Below are 21,749 nucleotides of genomic sequence, written 5' to 3' on the forward strand. Positions count from 1 at the left end.
TAAAAATGTGAGTTCTTCTCAGTTCATGTATGTTTGCCTTATTAGAGTTTAAAACATAAAAGGTTTTTTAGACCTTTTACTAAAATACGTACAATATTCTGAGCGATCAGGAGCCCAAACCCTGGCACTAGTGCATTCAGTGCAGTGTGAGAGCCAGTCCAGTGATGGCAATGAGTCTTACCCAGCGTGCACCCCCGTCCGCAGCCCCCACCCCCAAGCATGACATTTAGGCTCTGTGTGGAACCTGCACTGCGAAGTTTGGTTTTCTCACAATCCTGCTATTAATTAAAGTGCAACTTGGAGAACCAGGAGGGGTGGGTGGCTGAGGCTAAAAGTTGATGTTTTTGAGTTTCTCTGCAGGAAAAGGAAAAACCCACGAGTGATTCTCTTTACTGCCTGACGTCACCTCTGTTGAGGAAGATGACACACCAGTTCACTCCCTGTTCTCCATCTATTCACACCTTTTCCACCCATTCTGTGTGTTTCACAGATCACAAGCACGCAGTTTCCTTTGTGCCAGAATGAGTATATGGGTCTTACATGCATTAACTCGATTAATCCCCTCAAAAACCCCATGAGGTATTTTTATTACTCTTATCCTTACTTTACAGATGAGAAAACAGAGGCCCAGAGAAGCTTCAATCACACAGTTAATAAAGACTAGAGACAGCAGTCAAGCCAGTCAATCTGAATGAATTTAGTGGCTCGGTCTTTTAATTTCCTCATTGGTAGAATGGAATAAAAATATCTACCTCATAGAGTTCCTCTAAAGATTAAATTAGCTAATATAAGTCATCATGCCTGGTCTAGAATCAGCACAGTATAAATCTTTTTTTTCTTTTTAGGGTTGCATCTGTAGCATATGGAAGTTCCCAGGCTAGGGGTTGAATCGGAGCTGCGGCTGCCCGCCTGCACCACAGCCACAGCGACACCAAATCCGAGCCGCGTCTGCGACCTACACCACATCTTGTGGCAATGCCAGATCCTTAACCCACTGAATGAGGCCAGGGATTGAACCCATGCTCTCACACACTATGCTGGCCCACTGAGCCACAGTGGGAACTCCTCTACTAATATTTTTTGAGTACTTATTATATTCCAGGCTCTATTCTAAAAGCTTGGAACATGAAAGTTCACAAAAGAGCTCCAAGCCTTCCTGGAGCTCGTAGCAGTATTTCCCTGGCTCCCTCCTTGGCCCAGACCACCCCCATCTCTCACCTGGATAATCACAGGAACCCCCTACTTGTCAGCCTGCTTCCACTCTGACTCTCTTCCATCCAGGCCCCAGAGAGATGTTTAAAAGATGTTAAGTGATAGCATGCCTTCCGCTCCCCTGCTTAAATCTCTTCAGGAGCTTCCAATCATGCTTAGAATTCCAAACGCTGTGGTCTTCGACTCTGTACAGTATCTGGCTGTCGGCCTTTTCTACCATTTTTCTTCTGCTTCTTTCCCCACCTCTCAGCACCTAGTCTTCTCTCTGTTCCTCCAGCAAGCCCGCTGGTTCCCCCTGCGCTTTGCACTTGCCGTTTCCTCCACCTCCAAGGCTTTTCCAAGCTATTTGGTCACGTGGCTGTTCTTTTTATACTTTTAGCTAAAATGTCATATCCCTGGAGAGGTCTTCCATGACCTCCAACACTAGAGTCACTTTCTATCAAATTGCGTGGCTTATTTGTCTTAATCTCATTCATTACCTTATGAAATCTTCTTCGTGTATTCACTTTTTTTTATTGATTAAAGTACCATCCATATGAGCAAGGACCTTGCCTGGTCGGGCTTCTGGAATGATTCTGATAAAGAGTAAGGGCTCAGGAAACCCTTGGGAACAAATGAATATGAACTTAGGAAAGCCTTTCTGGATGGAATTTCTTCATCTACAATAGAAGGAGGTTGAACTAGATGCTCTCAAGGCTGCTTTCCTGCATTTTACCATTCTAAGACTGCTTTTGCTAATACTTCAAGAGGGTACACCCTAGCACTTCGAGACGTGGTGAACAAATCCATATTTAGCTCTGAGAGTGCCTAAGATTCCAACTCTGTCTCCCTTGGGCCTCCATATTTCAGCCTGAAAGGTCCCAGTCGTTCACATTGCTCTCATGTGTCAGTTGCCCTTTTGCTGCCTTCAACCTTTATTTCTGCTGCTTCACTCTGGATCCATCACATGATTAAAATAAAACACCCAGAAGAGGATTTATGATTCCAAATGTGAAATGACAATAATGTTATGGAAGATGGAGACAACAGCGTCTGTTATACTAGGACCTTCACGCTGCTGAATGCTACGGGAACCTTGCACCCTGTCACAGCACATGGCTCCCTGTGGAGGGATGTGCACCTAGAATTAAAAGTTCAGCATGTTGTGTGAGGGCCACTGTGCTGAGTGCTTCCACATTCATTATCTCATTTAATCACCATGGGTGCCCAGTGAGGGAGGTATTGTAATACTCATTTTACAGTAAAAGGCATTGAACTCATGAAACATGAAAACACTTGCCTGTGGTTAGACAGTGGCAGGTAAAAGAGCTAGGCTTCTACCTAGCCTCAGACTTCCAGCACCCGGCATGACGACATGTTGAGTGAGTACCGTTATTTCCAGATTATTTATCCAGAACCTAAATTATTCAACACTTGCTTGTCTCGGAATTTTTTTCACACCGAGCGTCTCATCACTGGATCCACTGGATCCACTGGATCCACTGGATCGCTAGCTCCCTTAGCAGAGTGCCAGACATTCTGAACTCACAGTGAGCAGAGGCTAAAATATTTGTTGAAGAACCCAATAAAGCAACACAAGAGAAGTAAACATTAGAGTTTTCAGCATTTGCTTCCCATTTATTCTCTTTACACAGATGCTCAGATATCTTCCACTGAAACTTGTAAGGCAAGGGTTAGTTAATTTCAGTTGAGTGTTAGAATTTTACAAGGGTAGGGAAGCTGCTCACAGCTACAGAACTGGATATAAATGCCTCTTGTAAGCCTGTTTCTATCATAACTGCAAGACAAGTTAGAGCCAATAAGTTCTGATCAACAGATAAAATATATGATCTCAACATCTTGGATTTGTTTGTTATATTATTCATGGCTTCTTCCCAAAGACAACTATATACTAAATTCTGACCACACCCTCTGTATTGCTAGTTAGGTAGAGTTAGGTAGCAAAACAACCATACTCATGCAAATCTGGTGCACCCCTCCTTTATTTTCATGAATAAGGATGCATAACAAATATTTTTCTCATACTGATGCAATTTAATGCTAATTCTTTTAACTGTTTGTGTTTGTTTATTTTTTCTTTTTATGGCTGCACCTGTGGCATATGGAAGTTCCCAGGCTAGGGGTTGAATCAGAGCTGCAGCTGCCAGTCTACATCACAGCCCCAGCAACACCAGATCCAAGATGCATCTGTGACCTATACCGCAGCTCAAGGCAACGTCGGATCCTTAACCCACTGAGTAAGGCCAGGGATCGAACCCGCATCCTTACAGACACTATGCCAGGTTCTTAACTTGCTAAGCCACAACAGGAACTCCTAATGCCAATTCTTATAATTTGTCCTGACAGGGAAAAAAATAGAGAAAGAGAAACAATCTCAGAGGAGCCCAGGCAATTCCACAAGGTTGAAAGAAAGTGATGCCTCCATAGCAGCATTCCGGGTCCAGGCAGAAAGGTCACAAGACTACACTGTCTTCCCTGTCATTAATACCCACAACTATTATCCTCTGTCCTTAATTCACTCTCTGTATCATGCAAACTTAGAGATATTAGAAAATCAACTCAAATCCAACATTTTAAAGTAGCTTTAACTCTAAGACATTGAACCTCTCCCACTCCCATGCCCACACACAGACCAAAGGTGTAAGCCAGGGGGAAAGGGAGAGTTCTCAAATGGTGATTCGGTCTTTGCTTCAGGACTCAGAACGCTGAGAAAATGCCTGAGGTTACCTCAATGCCACCACCATGAAAGTACTGCCCCTGGGTCCCCAACAGGGATAAGGGAGGCTCAGAAAGTCCATGACTTGCAAACCATTACCTACTGCAGGATTCAAAGAAAGTTTGATGTGGACATCAGTTAAAGCTCATTAACCCCTCTCCAAATGGCCCTGCCTTTTCCGCGTCCTCTCTAGCAAACTTGTCTCACAATAATCAGTTTGGGTTTAAACTACCTTTCTCCACCTACTGACAGGAAAAACCAATACTTCACCTCATCAGAAGTTACTGCAGAATCACATCTCAAAGGGCTTTGCTTTGAACATTTCCCCTTGAACCCTTATGCTAAGTCTTATCATTGGAATTTACTCTCCTGGTTAATTATTCCAAACTGTTTTCACATGGTATTACCTTATCCAGAACAGCTTATTAAGTTTTGTCTTGAGAGGTAGTTAACATTTATTTACCCAAACATACTTCTAAGAAGCACTCTGCGAATGATTCTACAACAAAATCAGTACCTGGGGTGAAATAAAGTAATGTCAGCAGTGCAAATGCTTGTCTCTGCTCCAAATTTCGTAACTTATTGATGGAAACGTAACACTATGTCAAGGATTTTTTTTTTGAGAAAGAAAATTGAGGATTTACTTAAGTGAGAAATACACTTCTTAAGGAAAGGCGGGCAGAGAGGCGAGCAGCTCTATGTAAAAGATATTTTACTGGTAATGTTCTATGAACTTTCGAATTCTAGTATCTAAAGTCTTCTTTCTCAATAAAAAACGAAATTTGTGATAATTCTTCATAATGTATTGAATGCTTTTTCATAAGATCTCAGTAGCTCTTTGGAGAAAAGGCCTAAATGAAGCTTTGTTACACACAAAAAATGTTAATATCAGAGGCTATTATGTACCTTACATGAATATATCTCAGTGCATTAAGAAGAGGTACAGAAGTGCACTCGACCTATAAACATTTCATTTCTCAAAAGTGCAAAGAAATGTCAATGCAACAGTAATGCCAGGTATACGTCATAGAAGAAAAGCAGAAATGAAGAGTTTACTCTGTATTGTAAATGGGTGTGGCCTATTCTTTATTTTTAAAGAATTTTATTTTATTTATTCACTTATTTTTGAATGTTTTTGGCCACAGCCAAAGCATGTGGAAGTTCCTAGGTTGGGGACTGAACCCATACCACAGCAGTGATAATACTGGCATTAGCTTGCTGTGCCCCAAGGGAACTCTGCCTATTCTTTACTGACAATGACCTTAAATTTTAAAAGTCATCATCTATTTGGTTTTGAATCACTTTGGTTCTATCTGCAAAAATGTTTGTTTCCTTTCAGGTAGGATGTAATGAAGTAATGTATAGCATAGAAAAATAAATCTAGATACCTGATTCCCTCCATCTGGTTTTGTTTTATAAATTCTAGCCCCTTTGTGATATCCAAAAGTAGGACTCAGTTAAGCCATAGAAGTAATGAATTAAACAAGGCGGTCGGTCTGTCCAAGAGACGTGGAACCCTTTCTAGCACACGGGCTGACCATGATTGTGCTGGGAGCCTGTTCCACTCATAGCAAAGTGGTTATGGATGGTTGGTGTGCTTCGGGTTATGCGATTCCCGAATTTTCATATTCCTGGCCTAAATCAACTGAAGCAGGGATTCATGCATGATCCAAAAGCTAAATGCGAGCAAGAATGCTTCCTAAATGATGTGCTCTATTTTGGAAAGTGATTAACAACTTAATCATGTCCCTCCTCTTGATAAGTCTTGAAATCATGAGGACAAGTAAGATAAACTAAGTGACACAGAGGCTGCGATACATAGCGAGAAGGCATTATGCAGTACCGTGAGAAGAAACCATAAGGCAACAGACATGCGTAGGCAGAAGCCAAGGGGCAGAGAGGAAAGAAAATCCACCGTGGCTGTGGAAGCAGACAGGGAAAAGGAGAGCAGAGTAGTTGACCCACGAGTCTGGTAGAGTCCCAGCCTGGTTGACTGGAACCACAGTATGACTGTGTTGTGATCACTGTTCCAGTTCCCAAAGACCGGTTGTGCAGGCTGGGGCTGTTTCCTGTGTTTCCTTACTTCCCCACTGGAGACTTACAATACAGGGCCACCCATCACCTGAGGTACACTAGAGCGTGTTCCTTGTCATCTGACAGAGCAGAATGAAAACAGCCAGTCCTAGCAACAAGTGGAATCTGTTTACAAGGGAATTCTTCAGAGTTGGGAACAGGGAATTTCAAATATCAACAATACTGACTTTAATTTGCTATTATACAATTTTGAAGTTCATTTGTTCTAATTATTAAAGTGAAATTACACTCAATACAGAAGACTTGGAAACTGTAGAAAAACTTGAAAGAATAGTCACGCATAATCCTCACAACCAGAGACACTGCTGTGTGTTCCTAGGTTCACCCAGAATTTTAAAGCAGGGGTAACAGGATGTTACACTGGGATCCAGCCTGAGGCATGAAAGCAAGAGATTCCATATACCTCGGCAAATTGTGAGAAACTCAATAAGGAGAATATGCTCGGTAGGGTTTATTAAAAACAAACCAGGGGAGTTCCCGTTGTGGCTCAATGGTTAATGAATCTGACTAAGAACCATGAGGCTTTGGGTTCGATCCCTGGCCTTGCTCAGTGGGTTAAGGATCTGGAGTTGCCATGAGCTGTGGTGTAGATCCCAGATGCGGCTCGGATCCAGCATTGCTGTGGCTCTGGCGTAGGCCAACAGCTACAGCTCCGATTTGACCCCTAGCCTGGGAACTTCCATATGCCGTGGGAGTGGCCCTAGAAAAGACAAATAAATAAATAAATAAAAAACCAGGGAGTTCCCATCATGGCTCAGTGGTAATGAACCTGACTAGTATCCACGAGGATGCAGGTTCTATCCCTGGCCTTGCTCAGTGGGTTAAGGATCCAGTGTTGCCATGAGCTGTGGTGTGGGTTGCAGACAAGGATCGGATCCCACATTGCTGTTGCTGTGGCTCTGGCGTAGGCTGGCAGCAACAGCTCCGATTCCACCCCAAGCCTGAGAACTTCCATAAGCCGTGGGTGCAGCCCTAAAAAGACAAACAAACAAACACCAAAGAGGGAAAAAGCCAAAGACTTTACCCTATGTTTTCTTTTACAGTTTCTAACCAAGGAGGGAAAAAAAGCACGGCCTTTAACGTATGTTTTCTTTTACAGTTTCTAGTCTTTTGTTTAAGTCTCTAACCCATTTTGAGTTGATTTTTGTGTATGGGGTAAAGTAAGGGCTCAATTTCATCTTCTGCATGGATATACAGTTTTCTCAACACCATTTGCTGAATACACTATTCTTCATATATTGCATATTTTTAGCACCCTAATCAAAGATCAGTTGACATATATGCATGGATTTATTTCTGGGGTCTTCTTTCTGTTCCATTGGCCTATATGGCTATCTTTATGCCAATATCATACTGTGTTTTTGCTTTTTGTTTTGTTTTGTTTTTTAGTTTTTAGTTTTTGTCTTTTTAGGGCCACACCCATGGCATATGGAAGTTCTCAGGCTAGAGGTTGAATCGGAGCTGCAGCTGCCGGCCTACACCACAGCCACAGCCACACACAGGATCCGAGCCACATCTTGGACCTACACTACAGCTCGTGGCAATGCTGTCTCTCTCTCTCTTTTTTTTTTTTGTCTTTCGTCTTTTGTCTTTCTAGAGCTGCACCTGCAGAATATGGAGGTTCCCAGGCTAGGGGTCTAATTGGAGCTGTTGCTGCCAGCCTACGCCAGAGCCAAGCAATGCCAGATCCAAGCCATGTCTGTGACCTACACCATAGCTCAACATCGGATCCTTAGCCCACTGAGCGAGGCCAGGGATTGAACCCTCAACCTCATGGTTCCTAGTCAGATTTGTTTCTGATGTGCCAGCAATGCTGTATCATTAATCCACTGAGGGAAGTCAGGGATCGAACCCATGTCCTCATGGATACTAGTGGGGTTCATTACCACTGAGCTGCAATGGGAACTCCCTGTTTTTTTTTAGAAAAAAACTTACTGAAGTAGAGTTGATTTATAAGGTTGTGCTAATACCTGCTGTACAACAAAGCATACTGTTTTAATTACTGTAGCTTTGTAATATATTTCAACATGAGGAAATGTGGTGTGATTTCATGCATATGACACCAAAAGCACAGGCAACAAAAGCAAAAGTAGACAAGTGGGACTATATAAAACTCAAAAGCTTCTGTACAGCAAAGGAAACAATCTATGGCATAGGAAAAAATATGTGCAAACTATATTTCTGATAAAAGGTTAATTTCTAAAATATATAATGAACTCCTAGAACTCAATAGTGAAAAACCTAATAATCTAATTTAAAAATGGGCTAAAAACTTAAATAGACATGTCCCCAAAGAAGGCATACAAATCACCAGCAGATGTACCAAAAGATGCTTAATATCAACAATCATCAGGGAAATATAATTTTTTTTTTTTTTTTTTTTTTGGCCACACTGGTGGCATATGGAGTTCCCAGCCCAGGGATCAAATCTGAGCTGCAGCTGCAACCTATGCCACAGTTGTGGCAATGTCAGATCCTTAACCCACTGGGCCAGGCCAGAGATCAAACCTGTACCACTGCAGAGACAACACTGGATCCTTAATCCACTGAGCCATAGTGGAAGTCTAGGGAAATGCAAATCAAAACCACAATGAGCTATTACCTCATACTTCTTAGACCACTTCTGGGTATTTATCCAAAAGAATTGAAATCATAACCTAGAGAAGATATTAGCACTCCATGTTCACTGCAGTATTATTCACAATGGCCAAGATGTAGAAAAAATATAAATGCACGTAAATAGATGAGCCAGTAAAAAAAAAAAAAAGTGGCGTATACATAAAATAGAATATTGTTCAGCCATAAAAAAGAAGGCAATCCTGCAATATACAACAACATAGATAAACCTCGAGGATATCATGCAAACGAAATAAGCCAATCACAGAAGGACAAATACTGCATGATTCCACGTGTACGAGGTTTCTAAAATAGTCAAACTTATGAGTTCCCTGGTGGCACAGAAGGTTAAGGACCTAGTATTGTTTCTGCAGTGGCTCAGGTTACTGCTGCAGTATGGGTTTGATCCCTGGTCAGGATCAAACATGCCATGGGCATGGCCAAAATTTCCACATGCCATGGGCATGGCCAAAAATAAAATAAAATAGTCAAGCTCATAGAAGCAAAGAAGGAAATGATGGTTGCCAGGGGTTGGAGCAGGGGGAAAGGAGGAGCTGCTAATTAACAGGTATAAAATTTCATTTTTGCATGAATGAATACATTCTAAAGGTCTGCTGTGCAACACTGTGCCTATAGATGATTGTGCTGTGCACTGAAAAATCTGTTAAGAGGATGGATCTCATGTTAGGGTAACAAGTCCACTTATATACATTTGTTCAGAAGTTGGAGACACAGCATCTTTTTTTAGAGAGAGGGGTTTCAACAGTACCACTGAAGCTTAATACATGTTCCTTAGAGTTCAGGGGAAACTAGTGTCTAACTCCTGCCTGAGAAGCAGAATTTTGAGAAACTGGGGCCAGCCAGCCCAGAGGGAGGGAAACTAAGGGAGGCTGAGGGAGACGGCTGGCTGGCTGGTGGTCAGTCCTCACTTCCAGAGTTTCTCAGGCACAAACAGTTCTACAGATTTCCATGGACAAGAGGCGGAGGGGCTTTGGGGATCTCTTAGTTCATGTCCATGGGAGGCTCAAGAGGAAAACTTACTGGGAGGACTGTGAATGAACATTCGATTTCAGGGGACATGGAGGGCTTGGCAGGCATCAAGAGGGAGCGGTGGGAGAACAGGGCCGGAAAACCCCACCGAGCACACAGGAAGAGGCAAATGTAGTATCTGCCCAGGCTCAGAGAGTGTGAAGCCACTGTCCAGCCGTCCCAGGCAAGCAAGAGCTTTTCAACATACACCCCTCCAGGCTTCAGCCGATCATGCACCTCTCCTTCCAACCACGCTCCACTTCAACTCTGGGCTGGTCAAGAGCCTGCTCGATATGCCAGTTATACATGTATGCATTTTTCAAAATTTTTGAAACTGTAAATACTGTTTGGCAGCCCGCATTTCCCACTCAGCATTATAGTAAGAATGCTGTGCTGCATCAATATCCTTTTACCGCTGTAGTTTTATCTTTTTGCCACAGTATATGTGCCTGTTCCCCTGATTAATTTCTTTTTCTTTTCTTTCTTTCTTTCTTTCTTTTTTTTTTTTTCTGCTTTTTAGGGCTGCATCGTGGCATATGGAGGTTCCCAGGCTAGGGGTCGAATTGGAGCTACAGATGCTGGCAAATGCCACAGCCAGAGCAATGTGGGATCCAAGCTGTGTCTGTGACCTACATCACAGCTCACGACAACGCAGATCCTTAATCCACTGAGTGAGGCCAGGGATCGAACCCGAAACCTCATGGTTCTTAGTTGGATTTGTCTCCACTGTGCCACACTGGGAACTCCCCAATTAATTTCTTAGGATAAATTTGCTTCAAGTAAAATTGCCAGAAAGGATAAACATTTTTGTAAAGTACCATCCTTTTCTTTCCATTGTCAATCTCGAACTGGTCTTGCAAATTTTAAAAAAATTTTTCCCACACCCACAGCATGTGAATGTGTTCTTGGGCCAGAGATCAAGCCCACTGTCACAGCAGTGATACCGCTGGATCCTCAACTGCTAGGTCACCAGGGAACTCCAGGATAGACATGTTTTAATGACTGACAAAATATATTGACAAATTGCTCTGTAGAAAGCTTATACCAAAATTTTCTCCAACCAGCTGATTCTATACATGTGCCAAATTTTCCCATGTCCCATTCATGACGACTTTTACATTAATCTTTGCTAATCTGATATCTAATAAGAAAATATTTTTTGCATTTAAAAACTTCTTTACTGGAGAGTTTGAACATTATTTCATATGTTTACAGGCTATATGTTATTTTTTAAAGTGACTTATAGCTCAACACCTTTGCTTATTACTGTAATCCAGGAGTCACTGAAAATATTAGCTCTTTGATTCTTGAGGCAAAGGGCCAAAAGACTGGCAGAGCTGGCAATTCTTGGTATTTGCTTCAAAGTGTAGCCCACTACACTAGTCTGTGTGTCACTAAGTGGGGGCTCACGTTGACTTTTATGACATGCCACAGAGCAATGCTAGGTGCTGTCTTCAGGGACCTAATTTTCTTGGTTGTTTGCTCTCTGTTGCCCCTGCCTCTGCTGAGGTTGCAGTGGAAAGTACAAAGAGAGGCATCATGGGGCCTGACTGCACAGACGCTACTGTCACAGACACTCTCCAGCACTGTCTCATCTTTTCTCAGCCAGTTGCCTTGGACTGGCCCGGTGGCATAAAATCACTGTCTGTGCTTTGTAAAGGTGCAGGGCCTGGATGGTGGGGACAATCAGATGATGGGCTCTAATCCCTTTGTTATTGCAGCTGATCAAAAAACATCTATGGGTTTCATTTTCCTCACCTGCCTGGACTTGTCTCCCAGCACCCTCTCATTTAAACCCTCGGTGCCAACCATTCCAAACCCTTTGCTGCGCTCTCTGGGCCTGTTGCCAAGTTTCTCTTCCATTTGCAATGCTCTTCCTTACACATTTTCTTTTGGTCCCATGATTAACTCAGTGCTGGCACTTAGCTAAAGGATTTAAAAGGGTTCTTTAAGTGAAAAGAAAAGAATTCAATTAAACTGTAACAAGAATTTAAATTTGTAAGAATGATTTGAAGACACCAGGAAACTTAAGATCTAACAGTGAGAAAAGATTTGTACAAAACAGCTGTGATATAACACTAGACAAGGTAGATCATAAACGAAAAACAGATTCTTTATTCATCACACTTCTGACACTAACTACCCGGAGTTAGTGCAGAAGCCAAAGGTTAAGGGTTTTGTCAGCCCCACAAAACTGACTCCATTTCAGACACCAACCTCAGGTCCAGGCCTGCTATGCTTCTAAATGATCGGCTGTAAATTGGGGGTTCCCATGACCCCCCCTCTTCAGAGTTGAAGAGAAGCCAGGTAAATAGTTTACTTACTATTGCCAGTTTATTACAAAGGTTATGTTCAAGGATACAAACGAACAGCCAGATGGAGACATACACAGGACGAGATCCAGAAGGGTCCTGAGCACTCCTGTCCCCATGGAGTTTAGGGTATGCCACCCTCCTGGCAGGCATTCTTTTTTTTTTTTTTTTTTTTTTTGGTATTTTTTTGGGAGGGGGGCTGCTCCTGCGGCATATGGAGGTTCCCAGGCTAGGGGTCAAATCGGAGCTGTAGCCACCGGCCTACACCAAAGCCACAGCAACGCAGGATCCGAGCCGCATCTGCAACTTACATCCAGCTCACGGCAATGCTGGATTCTTAACCCACTGAGCAAGGGCAGGGACAGAACCCGCAACCTCATGGTTCCTAGTCGGATTCGTTAACCACTGCGCCACGACGGGAACTCCCTGGCAGGCATTCTTGTTCACCAGCCCAGAAGCTCTCTGAACTTTGTTGTTTATTGTTTTTATGGAGGCTACACTATGTAGGCATGAGTGACTAAAGCATCCACCACCAGTGATTAAGCAGGGGTGGGGGAGGGCTGGGGCATGTAGTGGGGTGGCTGAAATTTCCAACCCTCTAATCACATGATTGGTTCCGCTGGCAACCAGCCCCCATCCTCCAAGAGTCACCTCATTAGTGTAAACTCAGGCGGTTGAGAGAGGCTTATAATGAATAACAAAAGACACTCCTCTCACCTCTACCACTTAGGAAATATCAAGGGTTTTAGATGTTCTCTGCCAGGAAACTGGGATGAAAACCAAATAAAGAAACACACACACACACACACACACACATATCTTACTATATCACAATCACATAATAGAAAACCAAGACTTTTTTTTTTTAATTAAAAATGTTTTATAGCTACACCTATGGCATATGGAAGTCCCCAGGCCAGGGACTAAATCTGAGCTGCAGCTGCAACTTATTCTGCAGCTGCAGCAATGCAGGATCTTTAACCTACTGGGTCAGGCCGGGCCAGGGATCTAGTCTGATCCTCTGCAGCGACTTGAGCCAATGTAGGTGGATTCTTAACCCGCTGCACCACAGCAGGAATTCAGAAAACCAAGACTCTTGCTTTGGGATCATAAAGAAGGGTGAGATTAAATATGACTGAGGGCTGGGAAAACATTCGTGAAGATGCACCTTAAAGGACAGGCAAAATAGACTTATTGGAGTACAAGCCCTATTAGGACAGAATCTGAATCCACCATTTTTCCTCCCTAGCGATGCACATTCCCCAGTGAATGATGGAATGATCTGGAAAGCAGGTACAGGGTGTATGGTGTACAGAGTGTGTGGCAGGGGATGGGTGCAGGTCACTATTGGCAGAGAATAATCTAAGCAAAGGAAATGAAGTGGGAGGGTGAAGAACTTGGTTTTGAGAATTCCCGTCGTGGCGCAGAGGAAATGAACCCGACTAGGAACCATGAGGTTGCAGGTTCGATCCCTGACCTCGCTCAGTGGGTTAAGGATCCAGCGTTGCCACGAGCTGTGGTGTAGGTCGCAGACGTGGCTCGGATCCCGAGTTGCTGTGGCTCTGGCGTAGGCTGGTGGCTACAGCTCCCATTAGACCCCTAGCCTGGGAACCTCCATATGCCGTGGGCGTGGCCCTCAAAAGGACAAAAGACAAAAAAAAAAAAAAAAGAACTTGGTTTTGTTTTGCTTTATTTTATGTAGTCATAGGCAGTTTATATTTGTTGGCCTTACATCAAGAGAAACTGTCCAAATTTATTCATGGAGGTCAATATTAATTTCAATATTAATAATTTAATTTCATGGACATTGGGTTATAAATAAGAATCCCAGAAACTCTGAAATTCTCTTAATTCTTTGGAAAATATTCACAGAAGTTTCAATACTAAGATCACATTAAGACTTTGGGAGGGTCCTATGTTCTCATGTACAGAAAAAGTCTTGGAGAGGAAGCTAAAGATCACTTTTTGTGGCCTCCTGCCTGTCACTCACATAGCTGGTGACTGTTCCCTGATTCAGCAGATTCAACTGAAAGCCTGAGGTATGAACAAAGGTGCCAAGTAACTCATAGTACAGAGTTAATTTCTATTTTTATCAGAAATGATTGTGTGCTGCTCTGCTATTTATCATTTACAAGGGGAAAAAAACCCAAATATAAACAGTTAGCCTAAATTTCACTCTCTATGTGCAAGATCGCTAAAAATGAGTGAACATTTAGCAGAAGATACTGAAGATGAACAGATGCCTGAGGAGGAGGAGAGAAGGAATTCAGTTGACAGAATGCTCTAGGAGGCCTGTAGTTTCCCACAAGAAATAAACACTAGCCTTTTTCTTCAGGACTTTAGTTCTTAGGATTGCCTTCCTGAATTGAAGATTTACATATTCCAACTAGTGATGAAAGTTCAATAAGTGTGTTATGTAGACTTGATTTAATAGAAGTGTTAACAAGTCACAACTGGAAGTCATTCTCCCCACATCCACTTTACACTTAGCCACATCCAGCCACCCTTCAAGGCCAGCTTTCCTATGAAGGCTTGCCTAAGAATTTCAGCTCCCATCTGTCTTTCTCTCATTCCAAAATCCTACCATCTGTACCACTCATTAGGTACTTAGTGTAACCTTATAATATTATCTAAATGCTCATGACTTGTCCACCCACGTAGATTATAAATGTCTTGGCTTCTCTACTTTGCATGTACCATAGCAGTTTACGTAGCCCAACAAATACTAAGTTCTCAAAATATTTATGATCTTTTATTTTAATAAACATGAAAATATCACTAATGTTGATTTTCAAACATGTTGTGATTTATCTATGTAAACCCCCATCATGATACACCTGGAAAGGGGTATCTTTTTCCTTTTTATTTCTCCTACTGAAGTTACTATTCTCAGCCCTGCTCCTTTGAACCTAGAGGTGTGCGTTCAACATGTTTAAGCAAATTCGGAAATAGCAGGGCCGAATGGTGCAGAGCATCTTACCTGCTGGGTGCTAGTAATTCCACAAGGCTGAATATGGCTTTGCCTCTGTCTTCTGAACAAGATTCCCAATGCCCTAGGCCGGTGGGGCAGTCGCACAAGCAGAGGGGTGCCCTACTTGCTGAAGGTGGAATACAGGTCTGCAGAGCCTGATCCGAGGAGAAGGGTGCTGCTGAAGCACAGCTTGCCGCCACTTCACGGAGGGAACAGTCCCTTGAAATGAAGTTTCTCGCTTTTTTTTTTTTTTTAAGTGGAGAAAGGGTGTTTTAATGATCAGTTGGTCTTAATTATTTTTGCTTAGAATAGGAGTGAGATATAGCTCCTGACAAAAGTCCAAAGCTGAAAGGGAGGAAATGAAAGTCCCTGCAGTTCCCTCTGGCTGGCTGGGCACCTGCTGCTCGGCAGGCTGTTCACCCCAGCTTGCCCGCGGGACGCCTCCTGTGGCCAATCGGTCCACTTCTCTCCTGTCAGGTGCTGCCCTCGGCTTCTCCCCACAAGTCCTCCACCAGGCCAGCTGGAGCTGGGAACGAGTTTCAGTCTCCCTTGCCGAAATTCTGCTTTGAAATCTGCCTATTCCTCCCTTCAACCCCAATCCTGGTTACAGGCCTAAAACGAACTGAATTACAAGAGATAACATTTATCAAGAGATAGTGTATATCTTTAAATGTTTAAAAGTTGACAGAGGAATGAATGCCCTTTGATATTCAGATATATTACCTCACTCGGGACTCACGGTGTAGAGTCCACTTGAACCTACCAGTTTCAGTGTAAACAGCAGGTCAGATGCCAAAACCTCATCAAAGCAAGAAACCTGAGTTCATAAGAACACTTCTTCCTCCTCCTCCAGCCAATCAGCTACCAAGTCCTGCTAGTTTAACTCTACAAATATTTCTTGAATCTTTGCCCTTCTTTTCAATTCTAGTCAAGGCCCTTAAACTTATCTGTGTTCTCTTCTGGGCTTCGCCCTCCACCCAGAGCCATCCACCCAGGAAGCACACGTGACTTTGCATCCCAGGGACAGCCACCACTGATGGTGCTGTGCCCCCACCAGAGTCTTTCACACCTTTGAGCCTTAATGCTGTTCATTCCATTGCAAGGCCTTTATTCACCACACACCTCCTTCCAGACTCAGTTGGGGAGTTCCTCTTGTGGTTCAGCAGGTTAAGGATGAGACGTCTCCACGAGGATACGGGTTCGATCCCTGGCCTTGCTCAGTGGGTTAAGGATCCGGCATTGCCACAAGCTGCAGTATATGTTGTAGATGTGACTCAGATCTGGCATTACTGTGGCTGTGGCATAGGCCTCAGCTGCAGCTCCGATTAGACCCATAGCCTGGGAACTTCCATACGCTGCAGATGTGGCCATAAAAAAGAAAACAAAACAACAACAACAACAACAACAAAAACTCAGTTCAGGCATCATGTCCTCCAGCAAAACTACCCTGAGACCACACAGGGTATATGATCTCTGTGTCCCTGTGCCCAACCAACAACCTTATCATCTGCCCCATTACAGTGAACATACTGTTTTCAGTTCCATCCCTTTCATTACACTGAGAGGTCATGGAGAGCATTTTGGTATCTCTGATTCATGGTAGGGTCTCACGTATACCTGTGAAATAAATAAATGCTTGGTACTTAAGAGAATGTTGTTTAGTCAGCACACCGGGAAAAATCCTACCAGGCTTTCACTCTTGAGAGGAATGCAGAGGTAGTGACCTCTGACCCCAGATACTGTGAGGCACCGTGGGGAGGGTCCTGAGGCAGTGACAGGTCCCAGACGGTTGCCTTAATGCTGCAGATGGAGGAGCTTGTCATACCTGGTAGGCTCAAGAGAAAGAGGTGAAACTGAATTGCCACCTCCAAGCCTTAATTTTGACGGTCGACTGACCGACAATAAAAAATCCTGATGAGGACCTACTTATAGGAAGGAAGGCAGATCCATGCCACAAGAGTAGCGGGACCTGGCTCACCTCCCCAAGAGATCCCAGCCCCTGGAGGTGTAGAATCGTCCATCTGAAGGACCTGCCACCTCCGAGTGCCTGCAGCACCTCAGAGATGAAGCTCAGATGAGCTAAGAAAAGCATTTCCAGAGTTCCCCTCGTGGCGCAGTGGTTAACGAATCCGACTAGGAACCATGAGGTTGCGGGTTCCATCCCTGCCCTGGCTCAGTGGGTTAACCATCCGGCGTTGCCATGAGCTGTGGTGTAGGTTGCAGACGTGGCTCAGATCCCGTGTTGCTGTGGCTCTGGCGTAGGCCGGTGGCTACAGCTCCGATTTGACCCCTAGCCTGGGAACCTCCATATGCCGCGGGAGCGGCCCAAGAAATAGCAAAAAGACAAAAAAAAAAAAAAAAGAAAAGAAAAGAAAAGAAAAGCATTTCCATCATTTTGATGATAAAACTATAACTGCTGTTCTGCAGCACTGTTTGGAAATTGTGTCATTTGCAACACTGTTAGTTGGCTTTCAGACATGTGAAAATTATTTGTAATAAAAATTTACATTTCTGTATCACTTTGTTCCCCTTGAACTCTCCTTAAGGATCTGGGAGGCCCAGAACAAGATATTACAAGTCGGGGGGAGTGATAAAAGCTGGAGAAGAAGCTGGAGCCAGAGCTCTGTGGAACTGGGTGTACAGAGGGAGAGCCAGTAAGGGTGGGGTTCATGTGGCTTTGAAGGTGGAGATGGCTCCGCTGGAGGGAATCTGTTAGTCATAAACCTTTAAAGACTTTTGCCTAGATGGCAGTGGCAGAGCAATGAAACAGCTGTGGACAGACATGACTTAATTTATTGGCCTTTCCTGTTGTCTTTGGTGGAGCCAGTGCCATAGCCCAACCTACAACTAAGAGTGTTTGGGGCGGGTATGGGGTGGGGGGCTGCTGAGAATAGGGACAAAACTGATGTCCTTGAGGAAGAAAAGACACCACGGGTGGGGTAGCCAGACCCTCCGAGACACGCTCCCCCACAGGGAAGGCCATTGTCAGCAGTCCCCAGCTGAGGCCCAGTGCTGTTTCTACTCTGAGAAGTGAATGACTCATCACCAACCACTTATGGGACAACGGTCAGGATTTGGAGTTCTCATTGGGCTTTCAGTGACCCTGAAGGGGGCTGCAACCTGTAGGCTTAAGTGCAAATGCAGTGATTCAGCAACTCAGACCTGACCGCAAGTATGCGTGATCCAGAAGTCATGCATTTCTACCTTATGGCATCTGTCACACATAAAATGGGTGACAGAATTTTAAAAATTGGCTGTAAATGGTCTTGCAGTTTAAAAGCTTAAAAATGAAAAAAACCTGTGTTGACACCTGGGCTTTGACATAATTTAATCAAAATGCTAGCTGTACCAGGATTTTTGTCAGGCCCTCCAGGAGCCTTTGAGGATTCTATCTGCAGCACTCCTTGGCCCCACAGTCACTCCTGCCTGTGTCATACCAGCATCTCTGGGAGGCTCACTGAGGGGCTGCAGAGCAGCAAGTGGTAGGTGGCAGAAAAAGGGAATCTTGCTGTGCAGCTGTGTCAAATTCACAGCACTCAGGTCTTACCCAGACTGTGAGTTTACCTGGTGTGGCTGTAGGGATGGGGCTGATGGAGATCACAGGGGTCTCAAGTGCCCTCCCCGCCCCATCATAGCGTATAGACTGACCACCAGTCACATGTTCTCCTAACTGCTATTGCACTCCCTTAAAGCTAAGGCATTCACTTCCTTTCGGATTCACACGTCTGCACCACCCTGCATCTGGATCAGTTCACCTGTGGAGCCACAGGACATACTGTCCAAGTGCCACAGGGAACAGAGTCCTATGTCTAGTCTCACAGAGCCCTGGGCATTACTATGACCTTGAGGCATTCTGAGAAAAGAGAAAAATAAGGATAGTAATATCTGCTTTTTCTACTTTAAAGGACATTTGAGAGGATCCAGTGAAAATGATAAGCTTTAAAGTACTGCATACATTTAAAGAGTCACCAGTCGCATATCCTTGAATAATCACAGAATCAGCAAAGAGAGAGATCTAACTCCTTCCTCTATCTTTTGACCAGTTTGTGGTGAAACCAGACTGCTTTACTGTTTCAGAAATGCTCTGGGCTCCGGTGTTGCCTTTCTTTAGCCACACTGAACAGAACCACTCGACAGCCAACGTGAAGAACTATGACCAGGATTCCGTTCAAGGGAGCGAGTTCACAGCCAGGATCTAATCAGCTCCTGGATGTTACAGCATTTGTGTTTATGTGTAACCACATTTAGTGGGCAGTAAAAGAAAACAAAAACAACAAAAAGTGAAAAGCAATTCTTCCAGTTGTCTGACTAAACAGCCTCAGGGGCAGAAGGTCCTTTTGACCCTGCCAAGCAATTTCCAAGTGAGAAAGTACTAGAAACAAGGCTTTTTCCATTTGGGTCAGGCAACCCTAACCCTAACACCTGCCCCCAAACTCGACGGTCCTTTACTAGGACACCAGGCTTTCCCTTCCCAAAAGGCAGCGTTTCCTGAGGAATCAACAGTCCCTCAGCTCAGGTAAAGGAGTGGTGTTCAGGAAAGATGTGACATGTAAAGTCACACATGTCCGGGTAGGCAGGATGGGATCCCTTACTGTATAGTAGAGTCATCTGGGGACTTAAAAAAAATCCCACATGCCCAGCCTGATTACAGGCCAATTCATCTGGAATGTCAGGGTGGGGCATGGCATCAGGAGTTTAGAGAGTCCCCACGTGGTCGTCACTTCAACCAGGGTTGAGACTCTGTCTTGGTAGAGCCTTCAGTCCAAGACTTGTCATCACAGAAGCCAGGCAGACACATCAAATGGATCTTAGTGCACGGGTAGGAGTATGGAGGGAAGCAGCAGCATGAGTACAGAGAAAACAAATGTAACAGGTGAATTTTAGTGCCTGCCAAGCTGACATTATATCATTTTGAGCTGAACTGGATGGTCTATGATCCTTGCTCAGAAAGTCTACCAAGATTTTCCCCAGCAGGGGCTACAGATTGGATGTCTGATCCTAGGGCAGCCCATTCACAGGCTGGCTATGCTAGAGTTGTCTTGGTTCCCCAAGTCCTTCAAATTCCACATTCCGTGCACAGAGAAACTTTCTGCCAAGCCCTCACCATATAAGTAAGGTGCCCCAAGTAAAACTCTTCCTCTCCACCCAGAGAACCCCACTGCCCCGTGCACAATGGAGACTGACCGTGGCATAGGAAGAATATCCAGAAAGTTGGGGGAAGCAGCAGCCCAGAGAAGCAAGAGCAGAATAGGGCAACTCCCCCAAAATGAAGAAGAGACAGAAACTGTAGGAGTAACCCATTGTGGTTCAGCGGTAATGAACTCGACTAGTATCCATGAGCATGAGGGTTCCATCCCTGGCCTTCCTCAATGGGTTAACGATCTGAAATTGCCATGAGCTGTGGTGTGGGTTGCAGACATGGCTCGGATCTGGTGTTGCTGTGGCTGTGGTGTAGGCCGATAGCTACAGCTCCGATTTGACCCTTAGCCTGGAAACTTTCATGTGCCACGGGTGCGGCAAAAAAAAAAAAAAAAAAAAAAAAAAAAAAAAAAAAAAAAAAAAAAAAGAAGAAGAAAAAAAGAGAGAGAGAGAGAAAGAAACTATCAAAGAGCAGAGTGGGCATGAACTATACGCACAGGATACTGGAAAGAAATCTCAGGAGAATCTTCTGGCAGAGAAGCAAAGCCTTGGCAATTTAAGGCTGGGCAGTGAGAAAAAGCAGAAACTAAAGGATGACTGAAGAGGACAACACGGACAGAAGGGAAAAGCAGATGAGAAGAAACTGTGCTTTCCCTGCTCTGCTCTGTGCTGCTGTGAGACAGTCCCTGTAAGCTGCATTCTAGTTAGCTGCTTCCAGCTGGCTTCAGCCAGGCCCTGGCAGGAGACTGGAAGGTGAGAAGAGAAAAATCAGAGTATTTCTCTTCCTCTCTCTGCCTCATACAGAACTTCTGGCAGTGACTGTTGCTCCGATGTCTCCAAATTCCCAGACCAGCCTTCCACGGCCCCAGTTTCTCCTGGGGGAGCCTAGCCTGGGGCGGGGGCGGTGGGGGGGGGGTTGTCTAACACTCCCTGCTCCATTTTTCTCTCTAACCAGTGGTGTGCTAGAGCTAGCTTGTACTGGTTTACAAAGCAGACTAAATTTTCAGGAATTTTGCAAGCTGCTGGTTAAACTGTCGCTAGCTTAAAATTGGCCAATGCTATACAGATCAAGGCTTTTTCTCCAGGAGAGCCAGTTACCAGCACACAACTGCCTCCAAGCTTCCTGCAGCTGCCAATCCCTGGTTTGGCTCACTGTCCTCTGATTGGTTTTTTCCCTCTTTTTATCACTACGTAATCAATTCACTGCATTACACTCTGTTTTTAAATATCCAGTAGTTTCTGTTTTCCTAGTGTAACCCTGAGTGATAAGCTATGATCTCCCAAAGAGTCTTACCTGTTTCCCCATGATCGGTAAACATTAAATTCACAACATGTGTGCTTTTAAATTTGTTTGCTTGTTTGTCTAGTAATCCTGTTAGTTATCCTAGCGATTAATTTTTTTTCTTTTTTTTTTTTTTGTCTTTTCTAGGGCTGCACCTGTGGCATATGGAGGTTCCCAGGCTAGGGGTCAAATCGGAGCTGTAGCCGCTGGCCTATGCCAGAGCCACAGCAACATGGGATCCAAGCCCGCGTCTGCAACCTACACCACAGCTCACAGCAACGCCAGATCCTTAATCCACTGAGCAAGGCCAGGGATCGAACCCATAACCTCATGGTTCCTGGTCGGATTTGTTACTGCTGCACCACGACAGGAATGCCC

The 21,749-nt window shown here is 44.3% G+C and overlaps 1 protein-coding gene across 4 annotated transcripts in view; it reads right to left on the reverse strand.

Moving 5' to 3' along the window:
• Window positions 1-21,749, reverse strand: part of EXPH5 (exophilin 5) — an 86,656-nt gene that overhangs the window by 46,914 nt on the left and 17,993 nt on the right. Inside the window, 1 exon segment of one of the 4 annotated variants that reach the window (NM_001445430.1) lies at window positions 14,960-15,349. The gene's annotated coding sequence lies outside the window, so the exon portion shown is untranslated. 4 annotated transcript variants of the gene reach the window in all.

Source organism: Sus scrofa, chromosome 9 (assembly GCF_054392235.1).
Source record: "Sus scrofa isolate SSC_HxYL_T2T_F1_AM1 chromosome 9, Sscrofa_HxYL_maternal_Yorkshire_Landrace_v2.0, whole genome shotgun sequence".
Classification (NCBI taxonomy): domain Eukaryota; kingdom Metazoa; phylum Chordata; class Mammalia; order Artiodactyla; family Suidae; genus Sus; species Sus scrofa.